This window comes from Plectropomus leopardus, chromosome 18, assembly GCF_008729295.1.
Source record: "Plectropomus leopardus isolate mb chromosome 18, YSFRI_Pleo_2.0, whole genome shotgun sequence".
NCBI classification, from domain to species: domain Eukaryota; kingdom Metazoa; phylum Chordata; class Actinopteri; order Perciformes; family Serranidae; genus Plectropomus; species Plectropomus leopardus.
The window spans coordinates 17,972,738-17,999,048 of record NC_056480.1 but is presented as its reverse complement, the minus strand read 5'-3'; positions in this window follow the sequence as shown (position 1 = coordinate 17,999,048).

The following is a 26,311-nucleotide window of genomic DNA, read 5'->3' as shown; positions in this document are numbered from 1 at the left end:
AAGTGTGAATGTACAATTGACTGTGTGTTTATTTTTGTTTGTGTGCTTGTCTTTTTCAATTATGGTCAACATTGTGTGCATGTGTATGTGTATTAGTATAGGACTATTGCTTGTTTGTGTACGCATACATGCGTGTTGGTCTGTATGCATTTTTAGTATTTTCCATGAATAAATGAGAGGATATAGGAATACATACATTTCACATGCATTCTATATTTGAACATGTTTACAGACACAATTAGGCTACAGCCTCTGCATTTTAGCAGGCCCGGCTGTTATCAGTGGTTATAAGTGTCATTGCTTTGGGTTAGAGGGGGAATGCCACACCTATGATTGGGCTAAGAAAAATCATAATCAGCTTTATTTTAGTATGCAAAAGTAATTTCACATTCATGAATATCATGTTCTCTCAATGTACAGGATAGACATACAGCTAAAAAAAAGGACAACAAAATTTAACAGGCTATTATCAGGCCATGAAATGGCCATTTATGTTTATTTTTAGGCGACAGCCTCTCAAGTCCTTAACATTTACGGCAGAAGAAAGAGAGAGTATGAAAAGAGAGAACGTCCAAACACAGGAATTTCACCCAGCAGAGCAGATTTTGTGTCCTGTGTGAAAGCAAAAATCAATTTTGACGTATTTTAAAGGGGCTCTATGCAAAATTCAGAGTATATGAGCTGTATGGTAAGGGCTGTCAACATGGAGGCGGCTGAGCTGACAGATAACAGTGCTAACTCCATAAACAGCTCTTAACAACAGCAATGGTGTTGACAAAGCTAACAGTGTTAAACAGCGTGAATCAGAAGCAAATCTGTTAGAAAAGGCATGACCTTCCCTACTCTGCCTCTGATTGGCTTACCCTGACATTATTACCCGAACCTCAACCAATCCTAACCTGCATCCCTAAACATAACCTAACCAACCAACCAACCAACGAAGGAAACAAATACTAGCCAATCAGAGAGAGAGCAGAAAGCTTCATGCCTCCTCCATCTGAGGACACACTGTCCTGATACCAGTGGTACCTGCCGTGTGAGTGCAGTACAAAGCTGCAGGAATCAGCAAGCCAGTAGGATACACACACATGCAAGAATGTAATGATGAAAGTAATGATGAAACCTGAAAAAAACTGTGATTCTCTCACAGCATTGGATATGCAAATGGTTATTCAATGGTCTGATAACAGCGACCTTTTCATAACATTTGATATGCAAATTGACATGTAATGGGTTGATAACGGCAACTGTTTCATAATGGTCGATATGCAACTGGTCATTTAATTGGCTGATAACGGCCCTTGAACCTCATAGTAGACTTGGCAGGCCCCCTCTAACCAATATACTGTATATGAGGCTGAAAACCACAGATAACAGCCATTTAATAGGCTGATAACATTCCAATTAGTTGTACATTTTAACAATCTTGTCCATATATGCATACAAAAACAACTCTATATACATTCTCTATAACTCAGTATACATTCATCGAAAGATGAATGTATACTTCAAAATTGTGATGTTGACAACACGCCAGCTTTTAGCCAAAAAAGTAACTGGAATAGAAGTTTGAAGCATCAAAGTAAGATTTCTTACAGACAAAAAAGCACTTTGTGTTTTTCAGCAGCCTAAAATGTAAAATAACAAAGCTCAGGTGACAATAAAATTGGAAATACTCCTGAAAAGCTTCCTATTGAGTGCAGGGACAGTTCATAGCATCATCTGGCATCATGATGATAACCCAGATATGAGTGCAGCTCTTTGAGGCCTGGCTTCATGGGAAAGCTGTCCCTGATCAGATCATAGCGGCTGTTGGGGATTTGCAAACCATACATAAACTGATTCCGTGACTGGGCCCTTTTTCTGCACAAGTGCACATGGACTTGACACTGCACTCCCACAGTTCACATTGCTGAGCCATTAGGAGGACGCCGACAGCATTCCACAAGCAATCACTGATCAATACACACGTTGGAGCTCAGAGAGGCTGGGCATCTCTTGTGTCCATTAGTCCAATCACCGGTGGAGAGAAAAAGAAACTGTATCACTGAGTGCTCTTCATTCACCGCGTGGAGCCATCTTTATCATGGAGAGCCACACCAGTTGGCTCACACATATATAAATCATCCAGTGGCTTTTAACCTCTTAAGAGCACACACCTCTTTGTCTTGGCGGATGGAAAGGGGTTGTGTATAATTAATGCTGGTGGGGTGAGCTGAGGTGGGAGGTCTTGGAAAGCTGCTGTCAACCCCTTGCATCTCTGAGCATGTGCGCTGCAGGATGGCACGTGCACATGCATCAACATCTGTCATTAATTCGACCCGCAGAAATGCCCGGAGGTTCTTTTTCGGCGTCTCTTTTGTACAACTTATTCTTTATCTCTCTATCTAATTTCCTCCTCAATTCCTCCTTTGAACTCTTTGCTCTCTCTGCCCTTCGCTCTGTCTTCTTTTCACTCTCCTGAAAGTGTCGGTATTGTCACTTTGAGCGACAGTTTGAACAAGAGTTTGTGTGCAAAAAGAATGAACATGCATGTGAGAGTCTTGCTATGTGTGTGTGTGCATGTGCCTGTGAGCATGTTCGTCTTTGCAAGTCAGTATACTTATAATTGCTTTTGTGTGTCTGTATCTCTTCATACCCACTAATTAGAGTGACAGTTTTTATTAATAGTTTGGGGCTAATGTGCAATAGCGTGACTTCAGCTTTTCCACTAGCTCGTTTACCCTGCTCTTTTGCCACCCCGGGCCCTAATTATCGAGCTGACGATCTGACATGCGACCACTAAAACAGAGACGACACATTGACATATTGTCACTTCTGACTTTAGACCGAACCTCTTCAAACCTAAGGTTACACTGTATTTCACAGACTCACTCCATCTTGTCCGCCCACCTCTATGCATGTCTGAAAACTGCGTAGAGCCCAGATTATGAAACTGCGTCATCCAAAATCTGAAAATGTTTGAAAGTTTAATGAAATTGATTCAAGATTCCCCAGTCTCAGATTATACATGCATATAATTCTTCATGTCAAGGGTGATTAATCAATCTTGCAAAACAAAGACACGACAGCAGACAGTTATTGGCTTTCAGTGTGTATTATTAATTCCACTAAAATTCTGGTTATGTTGATAGTTTTCACACGTTGTTAAAGTAGGTGGGGTACACTGAGTATGACTCACACCCGACAGTTCTTTCTGAGGAATTTTAACATGCACAGCTCAAAAAGAATGTCAGTTTTTCTAGCTCTCTTTTTTTTTTTAATCTTAAGAAACAAATCCCTGCACGGATCACACATACATGCAGTGATACAAATTGTGCATCATTCACCGCACAAAATATTTAAAAGAACATTTCTATTTATATACATATGTATCTATATTTGCCTGACACACACATTCTGAACATGTGCTCTGTTTTAATCTCATTATATTCAACCTACAGGCATGTGGCGCTGCTGCTAAAATGATCAGCCTTGCTATAGAGCTGCGATGCTGTAGCTGACGTTGGTAACATTCATTTTAAGTGTGATTATGTAAGACAGAGTTCTTGCTATTACTAAGACTTGACAGTAATCAAAATAGTGTCCTCCCACAGCACAGCCACAGCCGAAGCTCTTTTGAAGGCAGTGGCCTACTTTATGCAGTCTCTTCTCATATTCCTGATTTAATTTCAGAATGGAATAAGAAAGCCAATGATAACCTCTTCTGACCAGGACAAATGTGGCGTGCCCATTCAAGATAATCTCTCTGGGGTGCGCAGCAGAGGACATCCTTTAAATCAGAAACATGCAGCGAACATTTTCTGTCCACCCTGACACAATAGCTGGCCTGGGATTCCTGGGTGTTCCCTGCTGGGGTGCTGTCAGAGTAGTACTTAATTTTATTTGCTTTGGTTGATGTCTGTCCACAAACTGCCCAGTTGCTTTTTTGCCTTTGACACTTTTGCAATGATAATTACATTCAAATCACGCAGCTAAGCATCTGTTTTTCTTTGAGATAAATACCAGACACACTCTGAGAACCCCTGTAGGTCATGGACAACACTTCGTGCTGCTTTGAATTTTTTCCTAGAAGACTCTTTTATCTAGTCTGAATGTAAGATTTTTCAATTTGTGGAAAAATAAAGAATTATACTTGTGACTCTGTTTCTTGGAAAAAAAAAAAAAGAAAAAAAGAATGCCTGGAGGGACACCTCTTTGGAGTGCGAAAAAAATAAGAAATGTTATCATATATGTATATGTAAAAAATAAAAACAAACAAACAAACAAACAAAAAAACAATTATGAAGTACCTGTTAACTTTGTGACAGACCAGTAGCCCTAATGATTAGTGACGTCCATGCATGGATGGATCACTAAACAGTCCTACCAGGCAAAAACTTAGGGGTCCAAAGTGCTGGCGGTCCCCCTGGCCTTCAACTACAAAATGTTGTACCGATCAGGAGAAGACAACGACCATGAAAACATTCAAAGAAACCACAACGAGACACACATGATTACAAAGAAGCACAAAACAACAAAAAACACAAAATGACCTCAAACTGGATAGAGCACTATAAGTATGTCTGGATTTGAGTGTTGCTGAATTGTGTTGAAAATTTAATACAGATTCTATTTTACTTTTCGTCTGTTTTTTTAATGTTTTTTTTTTTTGGTATTGTTTATTTATTGCCGGTACTTGTTTTCTTCTGTGTTTGGGAGTCAAGGGTGAATGGGGTATATGATTTGTTTGGTTGACACGTTCACTGATGCATCAGTTGTGCATATTGGACTAATGACATCTGCATGTCTTTTTTGTTTTGCGATAAAAACCTTCAGAAATAAAGTGTTCAAAAAAGACACAAAATAATCTTAAAGAGACACAAAATGACTAAAAAATACACAAAACCACAAAAAGATGCACAACAAAGATATGCAAAACAACAACAAAACCACCACAACTTAAGTAAGTTTTTTTTCTTACTCTCATGTAAGAAAGGTGGCGGGGGCCTTTTGCATAATTGTACCCCGGGCCGTATTGCCTCAAAATCCGCCCATGTGCAGCCCCCTCCCCTCTCCAGAGAGTCCTCGCGCGGGCATTACCTATGCTAACAAACAAATATCAACAATTAGCTTTTAAGATCGCTCCGGTTAGGCAGCAAGGCTCGTGAACGGAAGATGATTGCTACTTCTGCTGAACACATTGGTTAAGAAGAGGAAAAGCGTCGCGACGCTGTCAGTGTGGTGAAAACTGGCTTCACTGTGCTCTCCACGGACTAACTTTGGAGTGTGGAAATATCTTGTAAAGAGAGGTGAGTGTTGTCAGACAGCCTGTTGCTTTGTTAATGTCGGCTTTGGGCCTGTCTGACAGATGAAGTTTAGCTTCAGGAGTGAACGCGGTGAGAGACACAAACTGGATCTGACTTTATCAGCAAGAAAAGGCTGCAGCCAGCGTGAGACACTAACGTTAGCTGCATGTTTGGTTTGGCAAAAAGTGTCACATTAACGTTTTTACTGAGTGTGTTTGTTAGTAAATATTAGGCCGACATAAGATATAGGCTAAATATTAGGCTATGCTTATTATTATTAGGCCTCCATGGAGTTTTAGCCAAGCAGTTAGCTAAATTACCTATATTATCCAAATGACTGCAAGCTGGTCTCAACTGTAAAACACAGCTTCATACATGGTAAACTGGTTGATGACACACTCAAAAGTAGTTCAATTCCGGCACGCTTTAGCCAGCCTTTGTGACCTAATTTAGTTTTATTTCCCCTATTTGTGTCCTTTTAAATTCTTGAGTAGTGTCAGATTGACATGAGCATACTATTTTATCACTGCTACAATAGCAGTGATTAAAAACCCCCTAAAAGTAACCAAGCTGATTTAGCTCAGCCCTTTTCAATACCATATATTTTGATTTGTTTTAGCAGGGGATGTCCTGCTATGGTGCATGCTGATGCACTGGAAAAGCTTAATGGAATGAGACAAGGTAATGTTATCAATTACACCTTTACCTTTGCTTGATATGTCAAAATGTCTGTGAAAAAATATGTCTCGCAAGCTGTTGTCTTTGTGACCACATTTAGATTCCAAGCAGTTTTGTCTCCTTTGTATCTATGTCATGTGTCATTTTAAAGGTAACTCTAGTACTATTGATTAATTTTATGTTAACACCAATATGCTGCTTTATCACTGCTGCAAAAGAGGAATAGCAGGAGTATGAGCTGTATTAGCTCCCATCTGTTGATGAGTATAATGTTTATTTTCTCGAAATAGACCTTTTTATAGCAAATATTTTGACTTGTCTTGTAGGAAAAGCACAGGTGTCAGGTCATCTATGCAATAAAAAGATGCAAATATGTTTGAAACTGGTCACACATAACCAGAGAAAACAGAAAACAGAGTGCTTTTTCTCAGGAGGTAGAAAGCCTACAACTACCAGAATGCTATGCAACTTACGTAATGTGGAATGGTGCGTGTGAAACAATGGTGGATGGCCGGATTGGGTATTACAGTCAAATGATAAGATAAAACATGTTTCTGAAAACATTTGAGGTGAAAAGTACGCAAAGCAGTAACCGAATCTCGGTTTATATTTGATCAGTGCTGCTTATTTTTACTGATGAGTGTGTCTCTTCATCAGCTGTATACTGTTTGAGTATGTGTTGGCGGCGGCAGAGTCGGCAGCAGCTGGCAGGCAGTATTAAAAATATGTAGTTTGAACAACAGCCCCAAGAGCCATCAAAACCCAGCAAAATAATGAAAATTACGTCATTTTGCAATGTTTTTCCAGGGGGGAGGAGGGATATTTGGGTGTTGGTTATATGGAGAAAAGTTTACCACAGTTTATCTTCACTACCCACAATGTTTTGATCCAAAGCTGGTTGAAAATCAGTGAAGTGTCCCTTTAATTTCCCCAATTAGACCTCTCTTCAGGACTTTGTGGGCTTGCACAGCCTCTCTCTCTGTAGACTCTCAAGGTGGATTTATTAAGCCCCGTTTACACCTGGTATTAACAAGCATTTTGGGTAATCAGATTACAAGTGACCAGCTCTAAATACAAGTTTAAATGACCACCAAGACACATTCACCCTGTTTAGACTGAATACATCCTGATGCCACACAGACAATGTCATCAGTGCAGCATGTGTTGGTTGTTTTGGTGACAGTGTGTTAATGCTGAGTAACTTACCCATTGTTGAGTTGGACGAAGTGTTGCGTTACCATCCCATGTTGAATTCTGCTGACAGCGATATTTCCAGCTGTACCGACATAACTGCTAATGTGAGTAGCAAGCATGCTACAGAGCAGCACAAGTGTTGTCGTAATAACTGTGAATGAATTCTTAACACAAGTGGTCAGCTAGAAATGTGCATGATAGGCACAGGTGTAAACTGCAGTGTTTCTCAGATGTTTGCTTGTATTTGGATCACGTTACATGTTTTCATTTCTTAATGCTTTGGTATTTTATTTTTTATGTTTTTACAAACCTCAGGCAAGCCCAGCATATGTCTAATAGGCCAGTTAATCCATATAACGCCTGTGTGTCTGTGTGAGCAAATCTAACTGCCACTGCCTTACGAATTAGAAAAAAAATCCTCTCAAAAGTGAAATAAAGCAGAACGAAGAAAAAAGATGAAGTTCGTCCTCTTAGACAAAGTACAAAATTTTTGTAATATTACAGAAATTGTGCCATCTGTTCTCACATTCTCTAGTTGTTGGCCTGATTCTTTTTCATCCCAACATCCTCTCGTTTTTGTTCATTTGTGTTCTGTGATCTTACCACTGTAATGTGTTGTGTGGTTTAAATATAGTTGTTCTTGTTTGTAGATGACGACTGAATGATGTATTGATGGAGATGTGGAGAACTTACCCATTTGTCTTCTTGTGCATTTCAAGGTGAGTTCCTTAAAATAATATGTTCTTTTAGTTGTTTAAGAGTCTTCATGCCTTGAGTTTAACAATCTGCTGTGTAATATAAAGTTGTAAAAAAAGCCTCATTGCCATGACCTCCAGTTGTAGTCAAATAAAACATCCAGCCAAGCAAGATAAATGTTATGGCATATTATTCTACAGACGTGGCAGAAAAATATAGACTTTAAAAGTTTGACTAGTAAATTTCTCAACAGTTTTGTTTGTCACACAGCATATTTTACTGAATGAGTTGCACAAACTTATTTAGATCACAACTAAGAAAATTGTAATTAGGAAGTTTCAGTGTCATGCACCCCAAAGACGCCAATCCGCGTCATCCCTCTTCCTTATTGCAAGGGGGGTATTCCCTAGTTGACAGTCTGCAGTGTTTTCATGTTTTTCCAAGCTCATAAAACATGCATTCTCCACCGCCATGCATGGGACACGCCCCGCCGGAGAATCGCTCCTTAACTTGTTGGTATGCATGGAATTCGCAGGACTGTGACTCTAGATTCTGAAACCAATTATTCAAATAGCTGCCACTGTAACTGGCAGGGCAAGCGTGTCGAGAACAAGGGAAAGAAGCATCTCAGAGATTCATAATAAAATGTTCCCTGCTGTATAGTGGAGTTACTTGTCTGCGCCATTTCAAGCTAGAGTCTGATGTCCTTGGGTCTGAGTTTTGGGATTATTCATGTGAGCAATAACTCTGAACTTAGGTGTTGATCTGGGATAAATGAAAGTCCATTCTACCTTTTTACGTGTACGTGGGTCTGTGTAATAAAAAGATGACAGGAAAGCCTTTTCATGCTGCAGATTTTATGTCCAAGGATGTGGAATGTGATTCCACATCAAACTAAGCCTCGATGACTTATAGATATAAACAGAACTTGGCATAATGTGCCATTGCGGCGAAATAGTGAATTAGGGATGGGATGGATGGAGAAATGGGATAACCTTTTCATCTCTCCTGCACACACACACACGATCAAGTGTAGGTACAAGACCTGTTACAGAATGAGTTTCTGTGAACGTGACATAAAGATGATTAATTATACATCAAACTGTTCAGCTACCTGCTCATTTTGTAAACAAGTCACAAAAGATGAGCATGGATATTCTGTCGTTGAGAGCAACCACCTGAGCTATGAAATATGAGAGCATCGGAAATATCATTTTTCATTCATCCTGTTCTGAATACCTGGCATTTAAAATTCATAGAGCATCTTGTGGCGTATTGTCAGGGTTTTGGTGAGGGATGTCCTCAGGCCACCCCATTAATCTCTATTAAACAGGAAAATGTCAGCCAGCTCTGTGTGTGTTTGTGTGTGTGTGGATTGGATGATGCATTCTAGAGTCTTTTCAGCGTTGAGTGTCAGGTGTTTGGCAGTACAGTTGCTTAAATCTTGGTCACACTTTAGTTTGTTCCTGATCAGTTTTACATGAGAAAATAATTTGGTATAGTCAGGCACATTCACACTACCTGAAAGCAGCTGCCTCAGTTGCCCCATCACTGAGCATGGTCAGTGAATCGACAGTCTTAATAAGAAATATCATCACTGATTGCTCAAGTAGCAACATCTGCATAATTATTTTACTGTTTGCCCTTCATACCACAAGTATGTTCCAATTAGTGGTGAGATATTGGCCTGACATCTCGTTTAGTGAGGACGGGCAGATTGCAGAGCCATGATTGAAAGATTAATGAATGATTCATAATCTGAAATGAAATGGACATTTTCATTTGGACATCTGCGACAATCATTAGCTGGACGCGTACCTTTTCTATATCAGACAAACAAAATCAAACTGCGGATTTAGAGGTGTGGCTTGATTGTAACTAGGATTGTCTGTAGGTGCTATTATAATACAAGCCATAGTATATGCTTTCATGAAGAAACTCATTTTCAGGGTTCTTCATTGCCAATTGAATTGTAGTCCGCTCACCTTGCATGTAAGCCTTTAAAACCTGAGCAAATTGGTTTGGTTTCTTTCAAAATAAAAAAAAGCTTTTAAAAAAAATTACCTGAAAATAAGCTAAATAAATGTATAAAGAAACAAACAAATACATAAATCTACCTATCTATGTCGCATTTACTTGCCAAGTTGGCAATTGTCTTTATAAGAAGTCAAACCAGTTTGCTCAGGTTTCGAAGGGTCAAATTGCTTGTGAAAGGCCTCAGAACACAGCACAAGAACACTGATGCCTATCCAGGTTTCAAAGGGTTAAGGAAGTTTTGTTAGCTGTTTGATGCTTTGTCGTACTCGCCACCGATTGTACTCGATGACTTATTGCTATTGCTAACTCGCTGGCGTCTGGATGTTGGAGGAATGTTTTGAGCAGGCAGGGGTGTTGTCTTGTGCGAAACAAACAGATGGGACGACAACTTGACCTACTTCTTCAGCTGGACCATTCTGAATAGAAAAGAAAGATGACTGCCGAGAGGAGAGAGGAAATAGAGGTGTGTGGTGAATTTACAGTGTATAATCTACAGCTATTTGTTTGTGATAATTTTTTGTATTGCAGAGTTTTGGTTACCATACTTCCATGCTCTCCCCACCGGGACTTTAATTGTGGCAAACTTTTTTGTCTGCTCTCTTCAGCCAGGTATACATGTCACATAAATCAGGAACCAAGCATTTCTGACAGTTCAAAACGTGGGTTGAGACTGTATCAACCAGAAATAACAAAAGCCATCCTATATTGGTTTCCTTAAGGAATTACGATGTCTGATTTAGGGAAATCTTTCATATAAAGGATGTGCTTGTCAGAGAAAAAGACAGAGAGAAAGACCTAGATTTTCCAGCAATCCTCCAGGGCTCTAGTTCCTTTGTGTGTTGTCTACATAGAGCTGCTTGGTCTTGTGATAAATGACCTGTGTTTTAAGAAGCCAGGGGGTCTGCACTGCCATATCAACCATGACTGCTTTGTGCTTTTAACCCCTAATGAAGGCAGAGAAAGTCAGTTGGGGGACAGAAATCATATTGTGATTAGGAGTTTTACCTGTATCTCTGATACCAAGCTCTATTAATCTAGAAAAAATGCTGCTTGCAGATGGTATATTTTAATAGCACTGCATTACTGACATTCTCTGAAGGATGATTAAAAATTCTTATTGTTTTCGGTATCATATTTGAAAATGAAGATATTTCTTATATAAGCAACAGTGGTGCTTCCTGCACTGTAAAATCTGACAAGTTGATCTTACTTAAAGTAATCTTGAAAACAGATTGCAGTAAATATAACTATGAATCTTAATTTATGTTTACTTTATATCTAAGAGTTACCTTTAACTGAAATTTAGCTGCATTTACAGAATAACAAGTGAAATTACATTGTTCTTTTTAACAACTTCAGTAAACCAAATTAGTCTGACTTAACTTGATCATGGCAGAGAGGATTTTTGCCAAAGATGAAGTTACCAGATCTGCAAGTTCTGTTTTATTAACATATTTAAGAATGTACAAATATTATTGACTATTTTGCAGTCAGCAGAATACAGATATATACCACAGTAAACTTGGTTTACTGAAGTTGCTAAAGCTTAAAAATATTGATTTAATTAAACTGCTCATTTTTAAGTTGCAAAAACTTCACAACATTAAGTAAATTTAACTAAAACGTTTTTAAAAGATTGTATTTTTTGGATCTTTTTTAATCTTTATTAAACAGGACATAGCTTTTGTACATGGGGCGCCCACTCTACCAGGTGAGCTACTCAGCCCCCTAATTTAACTAAATCTTAAGTTAACTTAACAATAAGATATAAAGTTACCATGAACTAAGATTAATAGTCATATTTCCTTACATTTTTCATGGCAATGGGTCTCCTAGATTTTTTTCTTGAATAAAATCAACTTGTCAGATTTTTTCAGTGTGTCCATGGTGTGGGCGATGTAGAGTGAGCCATAGTTCACACCTGTATCCACATGGTGATCATAACAAGGTGATTTTAATGCCCTGTGCCATATTCATCCTCTTCCTGAATATGAAAAGCACATTGCACTCCCATTTGTGCTTTCATTCAGGCCTCTTTTAAATGAAGCCCCTTAAGACTGATTGTAATTGTACATGTGATATAATTGCACAGGTCAAACTGTATGTGCTGCTGTTTTGAAACACAGTCATAGCTGATGACTTGAAAGGCTTTCATATTTTTTCCCACATGTGGAGAACAGTTGCCCCCCGGCATCATATTCTGTTTGCCTCCCACGCCTTTTTAACAATACCTCGAATTGTGTTGCAAACTATTGCAATAATTGCCTGTTTTTTGGACCTTGGGGGCTGTAGGCGAAGGTAATCCTTGTACACAGGGATAAGTATAAAAATGTGTATGCCCTGCCCAGGGGTAGAACAGGTAATGGGCTAGTGTACACATGTCAACAGGAGCAGACAAGCTGAGCTGCAGAGTGGTGCTGCAGTGTGCAGTTCAGCACCATGGACAGCGCAGGGGCTTCCCAGCACACATGGTTCGCTGTCCGTGGTGCTGAAATCTAGCTGAATTTATGGCTCAGAATCCAGTTTTTCCCTACCATCCTATGATTTTACAGTGAAGACAGGTACCCCTTTGGAACCTTAGCAAAATTTACTTTATTTCTTTAAATGACCCCAAAAATTTGCAAAACATTTGTAAAAAGAACAAGAAAATTACCCTAAATTAGTATCAAGACAACAAAATTAAAAATTAAAAGAAAGTAAAAAAGACAAAAGAAAAAGGAAGTAAAAATAGATTAACGTAAAATAGATTATAAAAATATAATAAATCTGTAAATATGTAATTTCAACAATTATAAATAAATGTAGTTTTTCCCCCAGACATGGTTTTTTAAACAACAAACCTCTAAATCTGCTAGTGTCTTGCAATTTGTGGAACATTTCTTGCCAAGTTGCTCATTGCTTTTTTCAAATTTTAGAAATATGTTGCACCACTTTGGGTTCAAAGGTTTAAATTGCTGTCAATGCCGTCTGAAAGTACAGTACAGTCATCTGTAAACCACCTCACCTAGCTTCTATGTCTGCATTTAGTTCACTTTTACTGTAAAAAATATTAATTTCTTCAAGCCCTCTGAAAGCAAGAAGCTGGGGGTAACTGAGCCTATGTAACAATGTTTTACACCACTAAATCAAAGCACATGCAAAAATCCCGATCCCTTCTAGTTGTTAATGTCTAATATAGATTCGTAATATTTATATATTCTTTATTGATTCTATAATAGGAACTCTTTCTTAGTTCTTGGGTTAAGAAGCAAAGCTATGTCTTATTATGGGTAAAGACAGTTGGCACAGTAACATGGGGAATCAAAGCCCAGCTGCCTGTGGGAACTATCGCTTAGGATATGCATTTATAATTAGTGGCTAAAAATATAGCTCTAAGAAGTGTTTTTAATGTAGCTGTTGTATGATGGGCAACGTAACAGGGCGATACAGTCCTATATACTTTAACTAGCCTGTGTCATGCATGTCTGAAACGTCGTCTGCTTCTTCCTATAACATAAATCACCCTTAGCTGTCAAGCCGCTGATGAGTCTGCCCTGCATAAAGCCTGTGCAGCCTTTCCACCAGGCTGTTGTAACCCCCCCCCCTCCCCCTCCTCCGGCTGCCCTCCCTCCCTCGTTTCCTCTCCTCCTCCACATTCAGTGCTCCCTCTTGCGCGCACGGTAAGCAGCGGCAGCGACGGCTTTAGCGCTTCTCTGACGCACCATCGGAGATGAGCATCCCAGTCCCACAGGCTGTCAAGGCAGACTCTCTCGACATCTCCCTCTCGGACCTCTGCGGTCAAGCTCTCAGCATCAACTCTATTTGTTTTTAGTCTCTTTCCCGTATCGCTTCGTTGTCCCGTTATTTGTCAGATTGCGTTTGGCGGGGATGCCCACAGTTGCCAGCTCTTGGCTTGGAATTTACTTCGGAGGTGATTTGGTATCCGCAACAACTGTCAGCGAGAGTGATTGATTCCTGTCTACACTCACGGGGGTATCCTTGTTTTGGGGCATCCTTCAGGACATTCTTGTGCTTCTAAGATTGAAATTAAAAGGTGAAAAGGGAGGTTGAATTAGAGGGCTGTTTTGACAGGAGAACGTTTGGATGACGGGCATCGAGAGGCAGTAGCTCTCCCTCTGCACCGCGAATCTCTGCGCCCTTGGAATATTATCACACTGTTAGAGAGTAGAAATATTTTTCTCAGTTTGCAGTCCTAACCCACACGACGAGTTTGCCCACTGCAGGGGCTGCTGCGGCTTTCGTGTCTGCTGTGTTTTTGAATACGATTTCCTTGACGGTCGGGCGTCTGAGCATCCCGGACGAGCCCGAATTTGCGATGCCCAAACAGTGAGGGTACGGTGGGATCTTATTTGGTCACCCTGCACGGTAGCATGGCTCCAGTCCGGAGGGACTGCAGCGGCTGGGAGATGTTCCTCCCGACGGGATGCCTGCTCCTCTCTGTTTTGCTATTTCACCCCGCGCTGGCCAAGGTGTGTAACGACCGCACCAAACACGGACAGGACAACAGCTGGTTCGCCAGGGACGGGGAAAACTTGCCCATCATGGTTCTTATGCCCATGAACGAGTCGGCCCTGATGAGCAGCATCAGCCAGGGGATCGAGCCGGCGGTGCAACTGGCCATCCAGCACATACGGGAGTCCAGGAAGTACTCGTTCTCACTCATCACCAAAATCTATGACACCGAGGTAAACATACAGACTAAATCCTTTCACTAAGCTGCGCCTGGTTGGCTCTGTTTAAAACAGTTGTAAATGGCTTGTGTGTGTGCGTGCGTGCGCGCGTGTGTATGTGCACGTGTGTATGGCGCGCGCATTGCCCCGCAGCGCTCCACACATTGTGCGTCCAAGGGGAAACGCTGTTATGTTTGGTTTATGTGCATCACAGTTGTCGGTGAGCGTGTTTTCATTGCGCAAAAGTCAACTATCACTTTTTCCTCCTGAATAGGAGCACGGTGTTAATGCATATGTCGTCGTCTGTCCCGCTGCTGTCGTTGATAGTGCATTTTATAGGCTGTGTAACCCGGCGTCATAAGGCACTGCATCACCCGGGCGCTCGGGCACACTCTCGTGCTCTTCCTATATTGGACGTTTTAATGGTTACCGTGTTCACAGAAAGGCAAGGCTGTGCGATGATACAAATGTCATTCATCGCCGTCGTCCAATTGGATTTGAATTAAAACGCCGCATTCGGTCTTTTTGTTCTCGTCACTTTATGAGATGTTTCATTTGAGACGGGTTTGCGCTATAAATATTTTTAGTCACGAATCAGGGTGTCTTTTAACGATTGAAGGATTGGTTCTCATCGTGCCTGAAGATGGCGGTAATTGGATGTACGATTTCCTCTGACTCCTTGCACCCTTGTAAGGAACTGTATCCCACAGCGTTCCTGCTCCAAATAAACATCTGTTTATTAGATAACAATAACAACAATAATATGCCACTCTAATTGAAGTCCTCTTGAAGTTTAGTCGTCACTAAATCTCTGCAAGCGTTGACATTTGTTGGTGTATTCGCCATAGTTTGTTCACACTTGAATTATTAAAATCAGTCATCAGTCCTTATACGCTGTAAAATCTGACGTGAATTTTACTTAAGCAAGTCTAGGAAATAGGTTGCCTTGAAAAATGTAAGTAAATGTAACTTCTAATCTTAATTTATGTTAACTTTATATCTAATTGCTAAATTTACTGAAAATGTAGTTCTGTTTCCTTCATTTTGAGGAGTTGTTGCAGCTTAGAATTTATTAATTAAATCAGTCTTTTTTTAGTTTTAGCAACTTCAGTAAACAAAGTTTACTGAGCTACGTATTTGTCAATATATTTTTAAACGTGTTAACAAAACAGAACTCCACACATATCCTAAATTCATCATCGGCTAAATTCTCTTTGTCACAATCAAGTTAAGTAAGATGGTTTACTAAAGTTGCAAACACAGAATGAGGTAATTCCACGTCATTTTTAAGTTGTAACAACTTCATAAAATTTGGTAAATACAGCTAGATTTTGAGTAAACATAACAATTAAATAAAAAGTAAACATAAATTAAGATACATAATTATATTGACTTTTTTCAAGACAACCAATTTCCAAGATCATTTTATTTAAGATCAACTTGTCAGATTTTACAATGTAGCAAATTTCTTTCGTGACTGATGTGCTTTTGAAGACACACGCAAGTGAGAAGTTTAAAGCTGCTGCATCACACAGTTGCCATGCCGATGTGTGAGGATTTTTACGGCTTGATGGATCTGTTAAAATTAAAAAAACAAGAAAAATGTTTTGCATACCACAATGTTACAACTATAAATATGAAATCAAAACAACTAAAAAAAAAAAAGAAAAAAATTATCCTATTGAAAAATCTCATGGTAACTCTACAGCCCTTAGATAGCAGTAATTCCTTTGGTTTCCCTCACGCTTATTCAGTTTAGTGTACGTGCACAGGTGCGTCCGTGTGAAAGAGCACACAAATCTCTGTTGACAGAGGTAAGCCCTCACAGGCGGCATGCGCTCAGACCATGGGATTAATATGCTCTTATGAGAGTTATGATTTTTCTCCTTCTATTCCCCGGGAGAGAAAGATGAGCTGGAAGCATGAGGTCAGTGGGCCAGCCTGGCATCCGTTTGCTGGCAAAGTCTGATAGTGATTCCAGCTTTCTAATACTGACAATCAATGGAAACTCATGAGAACAGTGTTATTTGATGACTTTGTGGTCAAAGGCTAAACTCTATTACACTGTGCCACTGCCAATCCCGTGGTATTTGACATTTGTTTTGTATACAGGCCAGCTGAAAATCCAAACTCTGATCATGCTTTTTGAAATCCCCAATGTTTTTCCAACAATCAGAAATACAGATACATGCCAGCATATATAGTTTTTCATTATTCTGTTAGTGGCAGACATTTTAGACATGTATTTGTTACTGTAAATAAATTGTGTGAAAGTAAGAATGTTGCTCAATACTAGCCTGTTAGCTCTGGCTTCAATAACTAAAGAAAAGAAACGCCCTGCCAACAACCCAGAGTATATTTACAAGCTATTGGAAATCATCTGCCGCCGCCTGGCATGGTTAAAGTCAACAAGGGACCACAGAGAGCACTGTGAAGTGAAACTAGGCAATATATTACTGCAACAGAATATTGTTATTATATATTTACAGAGAGTCAGAGACTTTAGCAGGAGGAACATGATTTCTGTAACATCTTAAGATATGAGAAACTATTATTGTTTGTTCATATCAAATGAAGCAGTCTGAAGTGTTCTGAGTGTCTCAGCACTCGTGAGCATTTACAGGCGGGTAAGACCTTTGCTCGGGACCGAGTTATTACTGTTGTGTTTACTATATTGCCTTTGGAGCCTCTGACGTGTTTATAGGAGCAATAACGTGAAGTTAGTGATGGCTGTGCTATTAACAATTTATCATATGCTTGTTTATTATATTGACACTATATATAGCAGAGTTCCTACAGTCATGGAAAACCTGGAAAAGTCATGGAATTTCCCTGTCACATTTTCCAGGCCTGGAAAAGTCATGGAATTAGTCAAAAGAAAGTTTTGGAAAAGTCATGGAATTTTGCTTTGTATAATGATTGTTACAAAAAAAAAAAAAAATTCAGATCATCATCAGAACTTACAGTTTCAACAAAATAAGTGTATAGTTCTCCATGGTGGCATAAATGTTACAGTTTGCCCTCTGATATTCAGTAAAAATTGAGTATAAATTATTTTATGTCTTTAGTTTTTAAAAGACATCAGTAACTGGTAGCAAATATGCTCTCAGCCACCCTTGTTGTTGCCGTGCTTAACAATATGACATCATGTCAACAAGTTGCAATATCGCCATTATAACAATATTAATTTTTATTATCATATTAAAAATTATACCAGTATTATTGTCATCGATATGATATGGCATGCCACTATTGTTTATAATTTAATATTACAGTAAATTAATCATCTGTAGCCGTCAACGTAATGTAGCTCCAGAATGCGTCACTGTGACAGCATTATGTCTACCATCCCTGGGTTCCTCTCTTCCTCCCTGTATGCCAGCTAGTTGAAATTATATAATGTATAATATGTCATTTAAATATAGTTTGAATCTGATATATTCGAAAAATGCTAGGCAACAAAAAAAAAATCTTTATTATGGGTCCTTGAAAAGTCATGGAAAAGTTTGAAAATGTGTTGGAACCCTGGTATAGTCTTTTACTTACAGTACAGTACTGAGCACACACACACATGCACATTCACACATGCACACAGCTTCCCCACATACCACATGCTTATGTCAGAAAACAATACATGCATCAGTGCGTTTGTTGCAGCACGCAGCAGGCCAAGTGTGTGTCTGTATGACGCTTGTACACGTGTGTGTGTGTGTATATGTGTGGGCACTGGGATTTAGCCTGGCAGATGTAAGTAATCAGTCCCTGAGCAGAGGCTCTTTATCCCTTTATCCCCTGTTGGTGGGGCCATGGGTAGACAGAGCAGGCCCAGTCCATCCCCTAGTGCTGTGGAGCTGGGTGGTGGTACTGATGATGGGGCTCTGGGAGGCTGTACGGCACCAAAAGACCGGAGATCTGAGGCTGTGCTGCCAGTTGGTTGCTGGCAGATTGGAAAAGCAGTTACCAGAAGAAGACATGTCCAAATGTGGAATGCAGGCTGGTGTGAAACCAGTTTGATCAGGCCAAAGACTCCTAAGAGGTTACAACAATATAGGCATTGTGGCAGGCAGAGTCAGCTGCAGATGAGCATACATATTTGCTTTAAAACCAGAGCATCGCAGGTAGAAAAGAAGCAGGATGGATTATATCAACTGGGAGGCTTAGTGCTGGAGCAGGAGTTGGTTCTCCACCGCAGCTCTAGATGTGTGAGTGTGGGTTTTAGTGTAACCGAGGACTGATACTGTAACTCTGCAGGCTTAGAGGATCAAAGCTTTGGAGAGGACAGGAAGGACTGGAAGAGGATGGAAGGCAGACTTTGGGCAGTGAGAGCGTTCTAGGCTAAGCTACGCTAGTTCACCGGCTTATGGGATGTGTGACAGGCCCTTGAGAAGAGCCACTCACGGAAAGATCACTTTTTAGCAGAATAGCAACAAGGTGCTAGTTGTGAATTTAGCGATGCGTTGACTTCAATGATGGCAAATCATATCTGACAATAGATAAAAATGCGAGCTCATTAAATCATTGAAATCAGTATAAATGAAAGTAATAGGAACATAAACACTTTTCATTCTGTGAAAGTTTACTAGTTATATCCCTTTTAAACACAGATCTTAGTGGGGGGAATCACTGGAGGTCCTATTATACAATACTATCACAATACTGGAGTCACAATAAGATATTGTTATGATTTTACACGCGTTGCAATAAAATGTTGCGATTTATTCATTTTTTTTTGACTGAATATCATATCTCCAAAGGAAAAACTTTGTCAACATCTGTTTCATCTAATTAGGTAGACTAAAATTTTCAGTCGATACATCTCACTTCAGTTATTTTCTTATTTACTCTGGCAGGATACCAAAAGATTAATTTGTGTTTTTAATATTTATAATTTATATAATAAAAAAATCAATAATTGGCATCTTTGTAGCAACACAATAGAGACATGCCAAAATATCGCTATTTGATGCTGTATTGATTCCCCCCACCCCCCAAAACCACCCCCACCCCTAATGGATATTGTGCTAAAAGGCTGCTGCAAAGGCCCTTCTTTAAACCACCTTTGCATTTTCACAGAGCCAACAATGGTGGCATTATGCTGGTCCAGTGTGTGATTTTTAGATAGCATACCGGCATGCTGGAACTTAAAAGAGGCGTGACAGGCATGACGTTTAACACAAGAGCGTATGCCTCAAGCGTGACAAATAACATATGAGTCAGCAGCCCATTTTCAACAATAACAATGGCATCAACATGGCAACAACAATCATTTATCATTTCTGTTATATGGTGGCTGATCTCGTCCTCTGTTCAGAGGGTAAGGGGCTCCAGAATCTCATTGTTTTCCCAATTTGCATACATTTTCAGCTACTGTTCTTCTTTGAGTTAGCTGCTAACTGTGTTAGCTGCTTTTTTAAATCTTCTGCTTTGGGTCACACACATAACACGCTTTCAAAACATCCCATCCGTCCTGCCCGTAGACCCGTCCTGCTGGCTGTCTCTTTTACACAGTCGTTGATGTGATGCAGTTGCCGGCTTAAAGATGAGACAGAATGACGACCAGGATAGTGACACAATATTCTTGCCTTGAACAGGCAGTGTAAAGGGGGCTCCTGTGTACTGTTAGTGAAGCTGCTGATGGTGAGACTAAGGCACAAGGACTGTTTTAGGATGTGGATATACAATGTGAAACTGGCCTGCCGTGTCACAGATTGAGGGAAATGGGGGAGAAAATAGGACAAAGAAAGTATAAATTCTCTCCTCGGGCCTCCTGGAGGAATAAGAGATTTATATAATTTCACCCATTAGGGCTGTCACTGTTTCAACAGAACCAACACGTAATTTGTTCAGTGTCTGCAGGCGGTTGTGTTTTGTTACGGCAGCGGAAGTAAGATGATTTTCTTACGTTCAAACAGCTGTTAGATTTTTCAGTGTAAAGTGACAGCTCTACCACCCAAACGTCTGCAGCGATCCGACACCTTTTGTTGTCAGTTGCAGGATGGGAAATTTAATTTGTGATGACGAGAGGTGATAGTCTCATCTAAGGGCAACAAGAAATTTGATATCAACTCTTGATTTTTTTCTTATCACTTTATGAAGAACAGTTTGCGCCTCTTAGAAGAAATATTGCACCTAATGCACTTTAAGAGGATGTGCTCCCTTGCTATCATGTTTCCGACATTATAGCAGTCAGAGAAGAGTGAACACATGTTTTTTTTTAAAAGGAAATCAATACAACCACAAAGACACAGAGTCTGTAGTTAGAGATGTGGATCTTGTCCATGTACAGTGCACCAGATACAGTATGCAGATGGGTATTTATAGTATGTGATGTCCATCCATGCAGTACTATGGGCCTCCTGAGACTATGTTAGCAGTGACCTGTGATACAGAGATACTGCTTCTCTTGCTGTGCACTGAGGACAAGATGCAACATGTCACTTTTCTACACATTGGCAAGCCTGAAACTACTGTACACTTGTTCACAAGAGGAAGCGCACCCCCCTGAGCGTATATAAGGCGTTCTGTCATTTTGTCAGAAGAAGTTACATTTTCAGTGAAAAGGCTTTACCATAATGGAGGTCAGGGTGCTGCTAAGCATAGGTCGTAAGTCAAAGCGAGCTGGTTCAGCTTTGAGGAGAATTTGCTTTAGCAAAGTGTCGTTTGTTTAGAGTTTACGTCAGTTATATATTTATTCAGCGAGAGCATCCCAGAGTGCCTTTTACTGATCTTACTGATTCACATACTGTAACTCACCTTTGCGCTTTTGTGTAAAACCGTCTGACACAGGCCAAATGAAGCAGCGCCTTTGAACATCTTGTATGTCAGGGTCTCATATTGTGTGCCACATATTATCTAAATATCTGACATCTATTCAGTGGCGAGGCGGTGACCCAGCGGGGTCAACAAAGATTGCCTGTCACTGCTCCTAGGAGAGGGTGAATATTCAGGGGTAGTAAGGAAAAGCAGCCTGTGACAGCCTGGGTACTCTCTAGGCATACAGAAAGTGCTGAGTGCGGCTGTATCCACTGACCTGACACAGATAGTGGGGATCAATGTGCAGAAGCCCTTCTCATAGAACGAACAGGATCTCAGGGGAGAGTCAGAGAGAGAAAGAGATGTGTAGCGCTTTGAGATGGAGATCCCAAAATAGGATTACATCATCTGCAGGAAGAGGAAATGGTCAGCCTCTTAATTCTTATTGGATCATAATGTAATGCCATTTGCATTGTTTCTCTGAGGCCTATATAGTTTAATGGCCATGTTGGAAAAAAAGCAATTACTGGATGCAATGAGGTATACACATTAGATCAGCTAAAGGCTCCCAAGATCTTGTGTTGTTGTGTCAATGATATCATTTTACAAGTTATTCAGAGTGTTGTTTTTATATCATTTTAATGTTTTTTTTTTGGGCCACAGGTTTAATGAAGTTACTAAATTTGCGCTTAAATTGCTGACCTTTGTCTGAGTCAGGCCACCAGTGGCCGGGAGGGCTCGAGCAAGACAACCATAAATGTGAACTTTTCAGATAAAAGAGTCTCTAATGTGCCCTGAAGCTGGTTTTATAACAGATACACAAGCACTCACATAGTATGGCATGTAAATGAATGTGAGTATGCCCATCTACTTTCTTTTTCTTTCTATATACTCACACCACTGAACACACAGATCCCCCCCCCCCCCCCCTCCACACCCACACACACACACACACACACACACACACACACACACACACACACACACACACACACACACACAGGGCACAAACACTGCCACATATGGCAATGGCTGTTTTCAATTGGCGCCCCTGCAGCACTGCCTGAGGTCAGGACAGTGTGGTCAGTTAGACGTGAAATGCTCAGTTCTGTAAAAATCAGTGCATTCATCATCAGATTGCTTTACAACAAGGTACATCAATACCTTTATCCATCCTCCTTGTGGGTAGTAGTTAAAAACCCTACCTTCATCTATAATTTGAAACCCAACAATGACAAAGTAATCTCTCTCTGCACCATGCATTTCTATTTTTTTATTTTGTGGTCTTATCTTTTCTTGTGCACTATGACTCTTGCATTCATCACTGTTGTTTGCTTAATTTGATTTGATCAAGGACTTCACAATGAATATAATGTAAACTGTAAAAGGAAGATGCTTAAAGTTTGCTTCAAAGTCTATTATTTTTTAAATTCTATGCTGCTATTTTTATTCTCAGGTTAAGTATTTTTATTTTTAATTATTGTACTATTTATAGGTTTTTAAGGTTTGAGAGAGAGCCAGGGCATTATGGGTTTCATTGCATTGAAATGTACACTGTACTTTTTTATGTATATGACAAATACACTTGAACTAGAACTTGATAAAATGGTAGAAATGGACCTATGATGCTCTTTTGTATTTTTATTTTTATTTTATTTTTACAAAAAAGAGACACAGTAGCCCTCCTGGGCTTTGTGCATTCTCACTTGTGTTGTTCCTTTCTCTTGTCCAACTTGTCCACGGTTTCCTTTTTCTGCATACTCCAAACTAACTATAGGCAAACATCTTTTTTCTGATGTTTTAATAACACATTGCTTAATGGGATATGATATTGGTATTCTGGGCACTAAAATTCAAAGGCGAGTTCAAGTGTGACAAAAACAAGTTAGCCCTCTGGCTTTCTCCACCTTGCACCTTGCATTTGCCTGGAATACATTACAGTATGTTTAACTGAGTTGCTTGCGAGTATGTTGCTAATTTGATAGAGCAGGAAAGAGGTTTTGGCATTATCTCATGTCTGTGCAGTCACCCCGCGGGGCCTGATGTGCTGACAAAGTCAAGGGCTAATCGCACGAGAGAGGCAATGGCTGAATTGAATTTCAAAAGCACCTTAGGCAAGTCCTGTTGGTTGCTTACAAAGCAGTCAAAATGTGCATTTGTGCATGAGTGCTACTGGAGGTTGGGAGAGAATAGGAAATAGTCTGTACTCTGTATGCGTGGGCGGAGGTACTGAATATCTCAGTGGCTGGTGAATGTGATTCTTCAAGAAGGACCCAATCACCCCACACTGATATTGTTAAAAATCAGGCAATTGCACCGCAGCCTGCTGCTAAAATTTAACATTGCAGAATGCTGTGGCTAAGGGTGATAGCTGCACTGCCTATGTGCTTTCTACTGCATTGGTAAATCTGTCTGTCTGTGCAACTGGCAGGAATCTAATTTAGCTCTTTGTTAGCTCATTTAGCTATATAAGATACAGTCAATTTTCAGGCTGGAGTCATTCATGGTGTCAGTGGACTGTACTGTGGTCAGCACCGTCACTTAGTGGTGTTAAATGAATGACAAACTGGCAGAAAAGTGTTAACATCAGTGGAAGGACGAGTGCATCCTCCCTTACACTGAAGATACTGATACTTATACAAGTAATTGTATGCTGCTATACTTAAAGGGACAGTTCAAAATCAACATGACGTGTTATTTATCACACCAAATTGTTTTGGTGTGGGTGTTGGAGGTATCAACCATATGGATGTCGCTTTGGGCACCACAAACCGAGCGCCATCTAGTTACATTACATTACATACATTACTACATCAACTCACACTGAAAAAATCGAGTTTGATCAATAGCACAACTGGTAAGATGAAAAATCTGCACTTTTAATTTTGGGTTAAACTGTCCCTTTAAATTCACTCTAGCATTGAGCCTCACCTCAAACAATTTACACAGTATTTAAATCTCCACATATGTTTACCCCGAATTCACTGCATCTTAATTACAACCAGGCGACGCACTTCTGTAGTGAAAACTTTAATAAATTCAGTTTGACATAATCAATTAGGTTTCAAATGAATTTGTCATTGTCGAAATCTAATCTTCCTTTCTTTGTGCCGTCCTATTGTGTTTTCCCAGCAGATGCTATGATGAGACATCTGTTGGCATACCCCCCTTCCCCCCGCCTCATCTTTCCCTTTCTTTTCTTTAAGACTCTACTGTCATTGAGGTGCACATTGACTCCAAAAGGTGGCAAGCCAGGCATCTGGCTGCCATTAACATTAAACAAACAGTTACTCTCTGATTCACATGGCTGTCCCGTGGTGCTGGGGGAGGGACACCCACTGGGAAATCACCCAGGAGATAGAAGCAAGGATGGGAGGATGGATGAAGAGGTGGGGGAGGCAGAAAACGGGGACGTAAGGAGGACGAGATAGGAGAGGTGTAGAGTGGAGGGATGAAGTGTGAGGCGTAGAAAAATAACACTGAAAAAAACAACAACTTCAAAGTAGTGAAAAGATGAGAGCTAGGATGAGGATGAAAATCTCCCATCTTTATTCAACGCTGATGAAAATACTGACAGGATGGCTGCTGCCATGTTGAGGGCAACACCAAGTCAGTCTGTCTGGCTGCTTCTGCTGGTGCATCTATAAGCTGCCATTGACGTCCAGCCAAGCCATATGCACAGACAAATTAAGACAGAGCAAACTACTTAAAAAATCACTCTTTCAAATTTACAAATGCGGTGTGCGTATTAGGGTTCTTTCACTATTTTTGTTTTGTTTTAGTGAGTAGTCTCAGAATGATATTGATGATGCTGTAGTCGATAAACTGAATTCAGTTTACTGCAGACAAGATCCAGGAGGATATGTGTTTGTGTGCTTATGGTTACCAACCCCAAGAGAGGTGCTGCGCTGTTGCACGTCTGGAGAATTTCCATCACTAACAGTCTGCGTATGTGCATGAGTGAGTGAGAGACACAGGCTGAAGAGACAGAGGTTGTATGTGTGAGACGGATTTCAGATTTTTAATATTGCTCTCCCTCTAATGTTATTTGACCTTTAACCTTTAAAAAAGCAGTCCTACACCAGATGACCTTTTTAAAGGATGACTTGTTTTCTGCTCAATATCGCTGTTGTCAGCCATTATTATACCTTAATCCTTAAAATTTTAGCTACCCCAGTCACTCCATCACTGTCTGCTCCTTTCACTGCTCATCACTCCTCCACCCCCTCCCACACACACACATATTCACCTCTGTGCTTCGCTGTCCCTCTCCCGTGAGTGGACAGAAATGAAAGGATTATCGTGGAAAGGGTGTGCCGTTGTCATTAGAGATTGGACAACTACTCTGTGCATGTTCCTGTCTGTCGCTCTCAAGGGGGCCCTGCACTGAGCAATAAGCAGAGAGAGTCTGTCCTTGTCAGTCCTGTAATTACATTAAAGCTCATGTAATTCTTGGCCAAAAAATGAGAGCCAACTATCGTCTGCTTCTTGGGAAGAGCTGTGTGTGTGCACGTGTATGCAGGGTGTTTGTGAGAAACATTACTTATAAAGAGAACGTGACATTATGTTAAGGCTTGCCTACGTCCACACATGCAGTGTGTGTTTGACTCTGTGGCCCGGCCTGTGTGTGTGTGTGTGTGTGTGTGTTTATGTGCTTGTGCATTTGCATGATTATGGCAGCACGCAATGTGTATGATTGTGGCATGTGTGTATCCTGTTCCCGTGAGTCGATGGCACTTAACATTTGTTCCCAGAGGGCAGGTTGGTTGTCATAGCCACAGCTGGGATGCGTGGAGACTCATGCAGGTGCCACAGACGAATAATGACCTTTCTTGCTTTGTCTTTATATCTCTCACTAGGACATAAGTGCCTGCACGTGTACACACTTTTTTTTGGCAATCCGACTCACTCACACACACCCACCCACCCATGCTCTACAAAGCACCAAACACATGTAAACAAACATGCAAACCTGTTGTGACTGGTCAAGAGAGG